The sequence below is a fragment of the Natator depressus genome, chromosome 21, assembly GCF_965152275.1.
Source record: "Natator depressus isolate rNatDep1 chromosome 21, rNatDep2.hap1, whole genome shotgun sequence".
NCBI classification, from domain to species: Eukaryota; Metazoa; Chordata; order Testudines; family Cheloniidae; genus Natator; species Natator depressus.
In genome coordinates, this window is record NC_134254.1 from 6796085 (window position 1) to 6808476 (window position 12392).

The following is a 12392-nucleotide window of genomic DNA, read 5'->3' on the forward strand; positions in this document are numbered from 1 at the left end:
TCGCCTTCCAACCGGCTCCTTTCTCCATCTCGTTCCAACTCACTCGCTTGTCTCATTCGCTCTCTCACCTTCTCCTGCTCTGCTTCACTTGCCCGGCTCATTATTTCTTAAGTTCCCTAATATCAGGAGTTGAACTGGGCATTTCCTTTCCCCCTGTGGTTTATAGACAGCCATCTCCTCTTCTGCACCTCAGGGATCCTGCTAATGAAAAGACAACACAGCAGCCAAAATGTGTCCTACCTGCTAGCCTAACGCGCTACACAACACACACCCTCGCCAATGTAGAAGGGGCACAAAGTAAATAAGGAGCATTGCTCAGAATAACAGTATCAGGGAGCTATCTGCACTGTATTCAAGCACAGCACCTTATCCTGGGGCTCATTCAGTGTCCACTGAGTCCAGGTTTTAAAAGCTGATGAGTTCTTTTCACAGGACAGTTTGACTGTTTTAGTAACTAGCGGGTGGTGGGTTTCTTTCCCAGTATAAACCAGTTCTACGTAATTGAATTCAAGCTTGCAGTGTTGCCTACCTCAAGTGTCCAAATAGCATATGTCAGTCCCATAAAATCACAAGAGTGGCTTAAAATTCACACCATTTTTAAAAAGTAGATAATACGTTTTTGATCCTTTTAGTTTTGGACCCTTTAGGACATCATGTTTTCAAGCTTTTCTCCACAACCATGAAGACTGGAAATTTACTTTTTAACTTATATTAATGTGAGATTCTCCCATCATCACAGGACTGCAAGGGCTGGGTCTTGAAGAAAAGCACCAGATATCACACGACTTGAGATAAAATCACAAGAATTGGTGAAACTGTTAAAATAATAACATCCGATCAAATCTACAAAATGTCATGAGAGCGATTCTCTTCTCACGCTCGCTTTCATAGACATTAAGGTCAGAAGGGATCCCTCTGATCATCCCAGGCCAGAGGATTTCACATAGTAATTCCTGCGCCAAACCCAATAACTTGTGGGCCAGGTAGAGCGTATCTCTGGGAAAGTTGGTCCAATGGTTAGTTACCCTGGCTGTTAAAAATTTACATCAGTTACTCCTGATTCACTGTGTATTACTCATCCTGAGATCATTAAGACCTCATGACTTGGAGGTAATTGGTAAAATCTTGCAAAATCTAGGGGAAATTGCTTTCAGTGGCACAATCCCCGGCTCCCAGCTGCCAAGCAGAAAGGCACTCGTGTCCATTTGGACATTAATGCAAAATAATATTGTTTCTTTCTGAGCTAATGGAGCTAATTTCATAAATGAAGCCAACTCCTGCCATCACAGTGCGTGGAGAGCTGCCAGTGATGTTAATGAGAGCAGTGTGAGAGGACAGAAGGTCCTACGCGGCCCACAATTTGGAAGAAAATAAATCTAAAAATAGAATACTCCAGGTAACATCGATCGCTATTATTGGACGCAAATGTGTTGTAATCACAGCAGTGAACCTCTTTAAAACCTGCAGAAGAATATCTCACATATCATAACAACAATTCACAAGCGTGCAATCAATTGCAAGGATATTTTTCTGGCTCTTCTGGGCATTGCAAGAACATCATTCCTTAAATACAAACTGTAGCTCCTCATTGGGGTGTCTGGTCTCTGAATGGCATTGAGTTGGTGGCTGTTCGTGAGCCAGTTTTAGAGGTTCTTTTTCAGGTAGACTATTGGATTTGCCTGTTTAAGGGCACTTGGTCACAGCTGAGTAAGGAGCATAGGATGTGATCCTTTGTGAGTTAACTTTTAAATAAGAGCATGATTGTGCCACTCTTACTCTGGGATTAGCCTCATGTATTTCAGTGGGGCTGAGGTACTACATAACATGAGTGAATGGGATCAGAATATAACCCTGAGTGACCAATTACTCTGTAGTTGGTTGTCAATTTGCAAACTGCCTTGGGCCAAATTGTGACCCCCTTCCTCACCTGTGTGACGCATTCTTCACCTATTAAAGCCAATGGGGCTACTCTTGTGCGTTACTGCTCCCCAACGGCAGAGAAGCATTCGCAGGCTAGCCCTGTGTGTATTAAAGGTATTATTTCCAACTCATGCTCTCTGCCACCGTCCATCAGTCTATCGTTCCTGGCTCTGGCAATGTTGTGCATTATGGGCAAAACAAACACCTTCTGTGTCTGGCAGACCAGTGTGACTGTTCCCACAAGCTTGACCCTCGTAGCAAATCATTTCTTGACGGCAGTTCACTTATGGAAAAATATAAACAAATCTTATATGACATGTTTATTTTTGCCATCTCTTCATTAGCTCAGAGCAAAAATCCTGCCAAGCTGCATTGTTGGGAATGATGGAAATTCAGGACATCAAGACAATTTTAAAAAAAATCCTACAAATGAGGACAATGTCTGGTGCCTGAAGATGGCACAACTCTCACGTTGCTACTGGTTTGGGGTTACACAGCTCATCTATCTATCTATCTATCTATCTATCTATCTATCTATCTATCTATCTATCTATCTAAGGGTTTTATACTGCAGCTCATTACTATAGTATACAAGCATCTTCTACATAAAATCAATTAGCAATAGCGAAGTCCCTGGTGGACTCCATAGATTCTCTGCCATTTCTCACTTTCCGGATGCATCCGATGAAGTGAGCTGTAGCTCACGAAAGCTTATGCTCAAATAAATTTGTTAGTCTCTAAGGTGCCACAAGTCCTCCTTTTCTTATTACAGAGATAGAATCACGGGTAAGGCTGAGGGAAGAAAGATTTGTAGGGGCGTGGATGGATGTGTGTGGAGAGGAGAACAGTCATTTCCATAGGACGCTCATGCCCAAGCAATTCTTGGAAGTGGAAAAATGATGTTTCCCAATCACATTTGAATTGTGCAGACTAGCGTTAAGAAAAACACCGAGGGAGGCAGAAAACAGCGGGGGATACACACTTCCACCCTCACTTTGCTAATTACATTCATTAGAGAAAGAACCCTGCCTCAGATTTAGAACTATGTTGGCTATTTTTAATTTCCCTGCCTGTTGAAAGCAGAATTTAGAGCATTGTGAATTTTTTTTCCCTTGGGCCAGATTCTCTTTTTTCATCTGTCATGCTATAAAGGGAGAGGGGGGAAAAAAACCCAAAGAGAGAAGGATTATAGTGAAGGGGTAGGGGGCAGAGAAAGACAGCAAGCAAATTAATTCTCTGCTTCTTTCCCTGGGAATGATTTAGGGTCTTAATTGAGCTTTCTAACTGGGTAGAATGCACAGATCTGTGCGCTGCCTAGCAGAAGGTAACAGTGTGAGATTGTGCAGAGAATGCAAAGGTCTCATCATAACATCATTGATGCAGAAGTGTTCCCTGCTCCCTGGCCCAATGAGGAGAGAGCGAGAGACGGAGGATAATTTATTCAATAACCTCACATTCAGGTTGCAGGCTCCCTTCCACTGCCTGTATGAGAGGGAGGTCTCTTCATATCTCCCCTTCTACCCGCCTCCCTCCCACCCTGCTACCGCACACACACACACACACACATCCATACAATTCCCTTACAATTAGGAAGACACCTATTCAGCACCGCTCTTATTGCTGGGCTTTTGTTCCTCCTCGTCTTTGCTGGCAAAGCCATTCCCTCTGCAAGTCAGTGTTCAGTGCTCAGTCGTTTGTTATGTTGCTTTTCATAATCTCTACCAAAGAATTCCACTCCCCCTGAAGTCCTGAAATTAAGGCTGCAGGGAGGAGAGGGGGGAAAAAAAGAAGGAAAAAGTAAGACAGCATTTTCTCTTCCTTTCTTTGTTAAAAAGTCTTGCATCATGGAAGTGTGTGTGTGAAGGATGGTGAATGGGAGTGTGTACATATATATATATATGTACATATACCTACATAATATGTATTGCACAGGTAATATATATGTGCATCTCTATGTGATCAGCTAAAAGAAATTTAAGCTCTTTATCTGTTTTTGTTAAGTATTGTGTGTGTGTGTGTGTGTATGTGTGTGTGTGTGTGTGTGTGTATGCAGTCACACTGCATACCATGCATGCAGTTTATGTATGTACTTGAAATACTTATGTTCATGTATATATATGTGTGATCTGCTGCAATAAAAGTTCTCTTTGTTTTATTCAGGTATCAATGAAATACATGTATGTGTATAAATTTGAGTGTGTATATACCTATGTGTATCTATGTAACACATATTCATGTACACTGCACTGTGTACTATGCATGAAGTTTACACGCAATTCTTAAGCCAGTGCATGTGTGTGTTTAGCTAAATTAAATATAAATTCTTTATCTGTTTTAGTCAAGTATCAGAAGCGCAACTGTGTGACCGTGTTTGAATATGCATGTGTGCGTATATCTATCTATACATCGTATACTGTATATGAAACGTATACGTTCAGTTGTATATATGTGTGATCAGCTAAAATATAAGTTCTTCATCAGTTGTAGTCAACTATCGTGAGCGTGAATGTTTGTATATATACGCACTGTGTACTATATACAAAATATAGCTAATGCATATATTAATGTATATGTGTGTTCAACTAAAATAGATTTAAGTTCTTCTATCTGTTTCAGTCAGTATCAATCCTTGGTTGTAGGCAAAGAGGAGAGATAAACTCGCTGGTTAGTTCAGAAGTATATTTTTCCTCATGAGTGCGAACTGAAGCATGAAGAACTGAAATTTGTTCGTGAGTGAGTGTGTTTTGCTGGACATCCTTAAGTCCTTTAAGAAAATAATTGTTACTGGGATAGGTGGAGACCAGTGTTTCCATAAGAGATTCCCCTAAGAAATCTTTATCTGAAAACTTACAGTTCAAATACTAGTGCTAAAAAAAGAAACCCATTGTGTGTGAGAGTCTCTGGATTTCCTACAATGAGGCAATCCCTAGTTTAACAAACCAAAAAAAAAGAAAGAAAGAACATGGTGCATTTATTAATCAGAATGGTCATGGTGACTTCTGCACAAGGAAAGGGAGAATTAACTCCTTTAAAATAGGAATTTGCCTTGATTTCATTGTCATTTCATTTCTGTTGTTATTTTGTATGTGCATGTACATTTCCACCAAAGTGGTCCTGAATATTGACTTCCAATGGCTGGTCTGGTCCGAAGAGGTTAAGAGGTCTCCTGTGGTTTGTGCATTGATTTGGGTGCAAATGCTAAAGTGTGTGCTCTGTGTGTGTGCATGGACTGTGTTAGCCCTTTGAGAAGAATAATTATTTTTCTCTACTGGAAGCTACAGCAGAGGCAACAAGGAGGGAGAGAGGGGGAGAGAAAGACAAAGGGAATGAGAGAGGGAGAGAGAGAAACCCCTGAATCCAGACCTGTAAGTACTGTAAGTAAATAACCCCCATAAGGCCATTACCTGAGGATAGTCCAGCCCGTGCATTCAGTCGGTGACAAGGCAGGTCGGACAGGGGTTGCTTTCTTTCTGAATTCTCAGGGCATCTGCAAATTCTCCAGGGAGAAGAAAGGGGTGGCAATTTGGGGCCTGTTCCTGCTCCCCTTGGCTTCTCTTTCTTTGTCCGTTCCCCCCAGCCCTAAGGAGCTGTGAATTGGCTCTATTAAAGGAAAGCTAACTGGAGATGTGGCTGCCTTGCACAGATGCGGTTAATGAAAGTCTTGCTGGGACGTGCAGGCTTCTCCCTAGGTCCCCATTGTTCCCTCTGCAATGCTGCGCTGATCAGCGAGCGCCAAGCCATGGCCGTCATGCTGGCCATGGAGTCTGGATGGATCCGTCGCGTCTCCACGCCACTCTCACTGATCACCTCACAGACACGGATAGGTCTCGTTTCCGAATGCACATTTCACTTGCTGCCCAACACAGAATTAAGCAGGCTTTCATCCTCGGTTTTGCTGGGAGGCTGGGAGGGAATGACATGAAGTTGAAGCCAACTCAGCCTTTAGATGAACCTACATCAGCCCCGGTTATTTCCTTCCGGGCTTCAATGCCAGGGAGATGGGCGCATTTGAAGTACCTCAATTAGACAGGCAGAGCAGATTCAGACACAGCACGGAGAGCTCACAGCTCTGAGCTCTCTTGGAGCTGGGTTCTCCTCTTACTGGTACTGGCGGCCGTCAGGAGTAATGCCAACCAAGTCTGTGGGCCTGATGCCCCTGTCACTGACACTGCTGTAAATCAGGAGGAGCTGCATTGCGGGCAGTGGGGTTTCACAGATGTAAAACTGGCAGGAGAAAAGAAGTGGGTCCTTCACCTCCAAAGGGATGGAGCTAACTTGAAAAGCTGCTGGAGAAGTAGGTTCATCTCCACGACCAGCTGCCCTGCTGTTAGGGGGTTTTAAGTAGGACCAGAATAAGAAATACTGGAGTGAGCTCTCAACAAAATGAAGCTGTTCTTCCAGGGGGCGGGGAGGACTTCATGTCCCCAAAGGGGGAGCTGTGTGCATGTGGGGTGGGGGTGCCTTAAAGTAGGAGAGCTGCTTCTTTGGGAGGGAAGGGCAAAGTCTTATACCAGGAGAGCTGATGTGTGGTGTCTACAGGTAAAGGTACAGCTGGGTAAGAGGGTCCTTGGCATCTTCAAACTGGGAGAAAGTTGTTCATGAGAGGAGTCTCCAGCAGACTTCATCCCTCCACTCCTCCTCCCCTCCCCAGCAATCCTCCTCTCTCCAGGGGGCTGGGGAGAAGCAGCAGCAGCAGCCACCTCCATAATCCTCTCTGGAAAACCTAATTAATGCACCCATCTCTCCATTCACCCATTTAATCCATCCCCTGGCAAAAGCGTCACTAATGCTGCTGCTGCTGCCGCTGTGGGCCTTGTTTTCAACAGACGAGGTGCCGGCTGGGCTGAGGATGGGATTCTTATTACAGGTGTGCAGGGAGAGGGGGATAGGTGCTGATAATGGAGCGTGGTTGCTTTCTCGCCCATCAGACCTTCTCCCCCACCACCAGAGATCACTGTTGGCACAAGCAACCACCTCCCTCCTTCCAACCCCTCTTGGGGGAAGTGCCTTTGTCCACTGGCTGAAGACCCACCCGAGCTTGTCCACAATGACTTAAGCCAATATTGACCCTAAGCTTGGGCTGATATAGAAACCGGTTGCTGCTTCAGCGGCCAGCAAATCTCCATTGAGAAATATCTCTGTGGGGATGGCACGATACACTATGGACCCTTATTAGCTCTTAAAGGGCCTCTGTTTTTATTCCCTCCCCACTTCTCTTCCCAGGTGCATTTCCGTTAATGGTGGGAACATTCAGAAGTGGAGCCAAACTTTGAGACTCACTCCCAGATTCTCCAGGTCTCTCTCTCTCTCAGGACTCTCCAGGTTTTATGCACCCCAGGGTAGGGTCCTAGCAAAACCTTGTGTGGTAAAGTGTTAGGCACAGCAGTGGTGTCATAGGACTCATGACAGTGGCCATGTGGAGGACAGGGTTTCAGGCATGGCCAGAGTGGAGAGACCACCAGGCCATGAGAGGAGGCAATAGGACTGCTGAAATGACCCAAACTCCAGGTGTTGTTACATTATTGTAGTCTCTGGGGCATCCCTGCAGAAGCAGAATGGTCCTGTTAAACCAGAACACCAGACCTCCCCGAGTGTGAAATAATCATTCACTGTCTGCGTGGCTAGAGAAGGTGACCTAGCAGGGCTTTGCCAACACCAGCTTTTGTGGCCCATGTTCTGCATTGGTTTACCCTAGAGTCAGTGAGGATTCAGAGAGGAGCTGTAAATCAATGGCCTTAGGAGTCTAATCCAGGCTCACCCAGTCCTGGGGGTGTGTGCAAACTAGTGCAAGGCCTAGCACAAGGCCCCTCTCTCTCTCACACCCACACACCCACATGCCATCTCACACACACATACACAGAGCTTCCTCTTCCCATGCGGACTGTGGGTGGGTGCAAAACTACACCAGTGAGAGCACAGAGGTGGGGGAGTGAGCGAGACCAAGAGCAAGTGAATCCAAACAAATGAACTCCAGCAAGGATCTTTTTAATCCAACTTGTTCCAGCAGCTGCCTCAGCTAATTATTCTCCAGCCCGCAATGGTGGAATGTCAGCAGGGGGCATCCCCACCTCGCTTCACCGGAGATTGGGCTGGTGTTCCTGGGTGTGATTTACTTTCATTCCCCCACCGCCCCCCTCCACACACACGCCTTGCAGGAAAATATTAAAAAATAATAATATCAAGCCCTGAGTAACAGAGCCTGAGGCGAATGCATGGGGAAGTCCAAAGCACAACTGTCCTCTGGGAGTCTCCTCTCTTCTACCCCAGTGGAAATCAGGAGGACCTCCCTGGGGCTGAATGGAGTAAGGCACTGGTGAAAGGCAGAGGGCTATCAGCCACTTGGCTTTATAAAGAGGACTCCTGGTCAGGTGCTTCCTTCACTTACTCTAGCGTGACTCCAGCCACGGCGGGGTCAGTGAGAAGAGAATCGGGCCCTATTTCTTTACTAGATGGCCCTGACACAAATCCCTGTGTCCAAGCACTACCCCATCCCAAACGATGGTGGAATCTGGATTCCAGATTCAAATTTCAAGCCTACCCACCTTCTCTTCAGTGGGTCAAATCAAAGCCCAATATCCCATCAGGCAGCAGCTCTGGGGAGGAGGTGGGAGAAACCGGATCTGAAGTCCATGGCTTGGGCCCATGTGTATTGTGAATCCTGGTTAGTTCCCTGCTGTGTGGCCGTGAAGCTACGCGCGATGGCATTTCAGATCTGGTGTGATTATCTCTTTTGAGGGCAGGGGGGGGCAGGCTCGGATCGTGTTTGGACTGGAGTTCAGCTGCTGATATTGGAGGGACCAAAACAACCAATCCTGCATTCTATAAAATTAATTCTGGCAGGACTCCCCACTGAAGTCAATTGAGAGATTTGCAGGAGTGATGGCCACAGGTCTGGGACCCTTCTTCTCTGCCCCCCTCTCTCTTCAGTTCTGTCACATTCCACAGACCAGGGATCTCCTCTGCCGAAAAGGATGGACAAAGGCAGGTGGGGACAAGAGCTGTGGGACTGGCGCCGTCCAGTCCTCAGGCTCCATCACTGGAAACCCCAGTGCAAACAGTGGTAGCTGTCTCCTGCCCGCGGTGGTTCATGCATGCCATGGGTTGGTGATGGGGGTCTGGCTAAGTCTTGTCTTGCCTGTGCCAGGGATGAGTGGGGCAGATCGGACTCGGAGGGGCGGTACACCCCACGCAGCAGGCAGAGGGACGGCTGGGTCAGGATGGAGGAAGTGCAGCTGGCTACTGAGTAGGCTGGATTGGAAGCAGCAGCCCGGGGGCTATGGGTGTCTGCTCCTCTCCATTCCGAACAGGCTGGATTGCCATGCACAGTGGGGGCAATGCGCTCCCTCTCGCAGCTGGACACCCAGGGAGATTAAATTCACTGTCCTCTTTCCCTGTTCCCTGTTGGGGGTCAGAGGCTTATATCGGCAGCTGAACCGAAATCTCAGGGGCCCGATTCTCCTTCTGCAGACGTCAGGCGTTGATGAGACACATCTGCTGCAGCTGGCCAAGTCGCACCTGCTGGAAGTGAGAGCAGGATCGAGCCCTTTCCCTCCCAACGAGGGACACGGTTACCCTCTGTGTAAAGCCGCTGAAGTCAGCGGAGTTACCCCCACACTGGACTGGGATTCCCGGAGCTCTGGGGGCAGAGGTGGCACAAAAGGGGGTGTGAGTTACAGAGCGGTAAGTGGGGCCAAGCCAGGCTGAGTTGCTGTAACCTGCACCCTGGGAAGGTGTCAGTTAGACCAGACCTCTCTGAATCTGTCTCTCAGCACACTCCCCCCCCCCTTTTTTTCTTTAACTCCCCTCTCTAATTTTCTGTCTCTCTTTGCCCCTCCCCTCTCCTCACATCCAGCTCGCTGAGGCATCACTTACAGTCTGGCAGTTTTCCTCTCTCCCCATTACCAAGTCAAAGTTGCCGGGGATTAAGCAGGGATCCAGAGGCTTAGACCTTCCCTGAGTCTCCCTTTGTATATCTCTGGGCGCAGCGTCCTTCATCCCTCTTGCTTTAACCTACCCCCACAAGACCTCATCTTGAACTCTCCACCCCCGTGTCAGGGGCCCCTTCCTTCCCCATTCTCGCGCTCGGTGAGGATGAGAGTATTGTGGGTTTTCAGCCCCACTCCCCTTTGCAGAGAAACCCAGCTCGGTTGTTGAGATACAAATTGCTCTGCTGAGTTCTTGTTGGGGGTGAAATGGGGGTGGGAGCCAGTTGCAGGGGTCACATGCTCTGCTCAGGCACATCCCAGTGCGGGGGGGAGGAGGGGAAATAAGCCAGCATGGCTTTGTCTCAAGCTATGGAGAGTGTGTCTGGCAGAGTGAATGACTTTGCAACCTGGGCACCTGGTCACAGCACCACTCAGGTTTGGACCAGCCAAACAGTGGGCAGCCCACAGCCTGAGTGCCCCCCCCCCAGCTGGGAAGACCAATGTCGAAGAGCCTTCCTCCACATCTTCCTCCCCTCTTGGCAGTCCAGCTCATCGACAGCCGTGTGGGTGCCTGCCACCTTCCAATTCAAATCTCTGAGTAACTCAGCTCCCTCATGGTGGAGAGCGTCAGCGGCATGTAGGGAGTACTGGCGGGTGTGGGGAAGGGGGTGAGCAGGAGTGAAGGCAGCATTTCCATTCAGTCCTAATACTGACTCTGCTGTGTAGGTGGTCTGCTCCAGAGACAGCCTACCTCAGTGATTGCTCAAGCACTCTTCAATGAGGGGAGCTTACATCACCTCCTTGCTCCAACTTCTTGCGCTAGAGTGAGGAAGTTCATGTGAGTGTGTTACTCCTCTGCACCCCTTAGGGACCGTAGACTCTGGCTGCAGCTGGTGTCTCATTCTCAGTGACAGAGCCCATTGCTCATCCGGCCCCCCGTGCTTCTGCAGATCTAGGCAAAATCCCCAGTGGCTAAATCACCCGCTACTGCATCTCCTAACTCGTAGCCTAGACTTAATTACAGCTGGTGCTGCTGGAGCTGAAATATCTGAGTCAGGGAGCGGTGCAAAATGGCACCGGAGGATCTTGTTAATTAGTGAGTTACCTAGATTCCAGAGGGATGTTTTCTCTCTTTTAATGTTCCATGCAGTAATTTGATGGGCACTTTGCTGGAAGAGTTCTGGCCCATTGTCTTATCCCTGCTCCCTGAGAAACAGCCAGAGGAAGTCTCTCAGCTTTGCAATGAAGTTTAGCAAAATTGGAGGTGATGTATGTGGGGGTGAGCAGGGTCTGTATTGTGACGCTCCAACACACCTCATCATGAACTTGGTATAGTAACACCTACCTTCGCCAGGCTTTCGGAGATCAGAAACTCTCCTCGCAGCTGTCTGATTATCCTTAGCAGCCTAAATTAATCCGTAGTGGGCCAGATTTTCTGATGATGTAAATTGGTGTCATTGCTTCCATGGAGCAACGCCCATTTACACCAGCAGCGATTCTGGCCCCGGTATGTTTTTACAGCTTCCAACGTGCTTTAGCTTAAGGTGAGCAAAGCAGGCAGCCTCCTTTACCCCTCTAGTCTGTGTTATAACAGAACAGTGGCTGCTTTTCCGTGTTATTATTATTGTTGTTGTCATGCCTAGAGGCCCCACGATGCTATGTGTGCCATTGTGCTAGGCGCGGGACACATATGTACTGAAAAGACAGTCACTGCCCCAAAGACCTCTCAGTCTGGACGAGCCTGGAGGAGCCAGTATGGCGCGTGTGTGTGTAAGCAACAGGACTGTTTTTGAGTGAAATTGGGCGTGTGGCTTTTTTTTTTGTAAAGGCTAAAGGGGACGCAGAGGTTCTGTCTGATCCACGAGCATCCAGCTGATAGTGTCTCTGGTTAATACATTGCTGCTGCATTTGTGGCTGGGCCTCAGTCATTTTGGTGCTACATGAGCCGTTTGAGTGGAGACGACACCATGGCGGAGACCCTGTAATTAATGCAGACACATGATCATCATCATCATCATCAGGTTCCCGTTACGCCTCTGGCGTTTAGGGCAGTGATGAAGCTCCTCCACTCCTGTCTGTTTCTGGCAGGCCTTCCAATGGTTCCCAGTTGTGCCCCAGGTTTCTCAGCTCAGCTTCCACAGCGCTTCGCCAGGTTGTTTTCGGGCGGCTCCGTTTTCACTTGCCTTCAGGTGTCCATCTTATTGCTACTCTGGTGATGGAATCAGTTTCCATCTGAAGCACATGGTCACCTCATCTCCAGCGCTTCCTGGCAACGATGGGGCTCAGATCCTCTTGGCTGCACTGTGTCAATAGATCTTGGTTTGAGATTGTTCTGGGCCAAAAGATATGGAGGATATTTCTGAGGCAGGTTGTATGGAATGAAGACACTTTGGACGTGTCAGACTTTCTCATTCCCCAGCATTCTGCACTATAGTAGTGTTGAAAGTACACAGCTCTGATAAATCTTGAGTTTGGTTTTGGTGTTGTATTCTGATGATTTCCAGACTGTATTTAAGCTCCTGAAGGTGTTCCTGGCTTTACTGAATT

General features: G+C 47.7%; 1 protein-coding gene across 2 annotated transcripts in view; it reads left to right on the forward strand.

The window, feature by feature from the left end:
• BLACAT1 (BLACAT1 overlapping LEMD1 locus) overlaps nucleotides 1–12392 on the forward strand; it is a 60927-nt gene that overhangs the window by 15204 nt on the left and 33331 nt on the right. The window contains exon 1 of one of the 2 annotated variants that reach the window (XM_074936231.1): nucleotides 3140–3717. The exons of the other annotated variant lie outside the window; for it this stretch is intronic. The gene's annotated coding sequence lies outside the window, so the exon portion shown is untranslated. Of the gene's footprint in view, nucleotides 1–3139; nucleotides 3718–12392 lie in introns of those variants that run through there. 2 annotated transcript variants of the gene reach the window in all.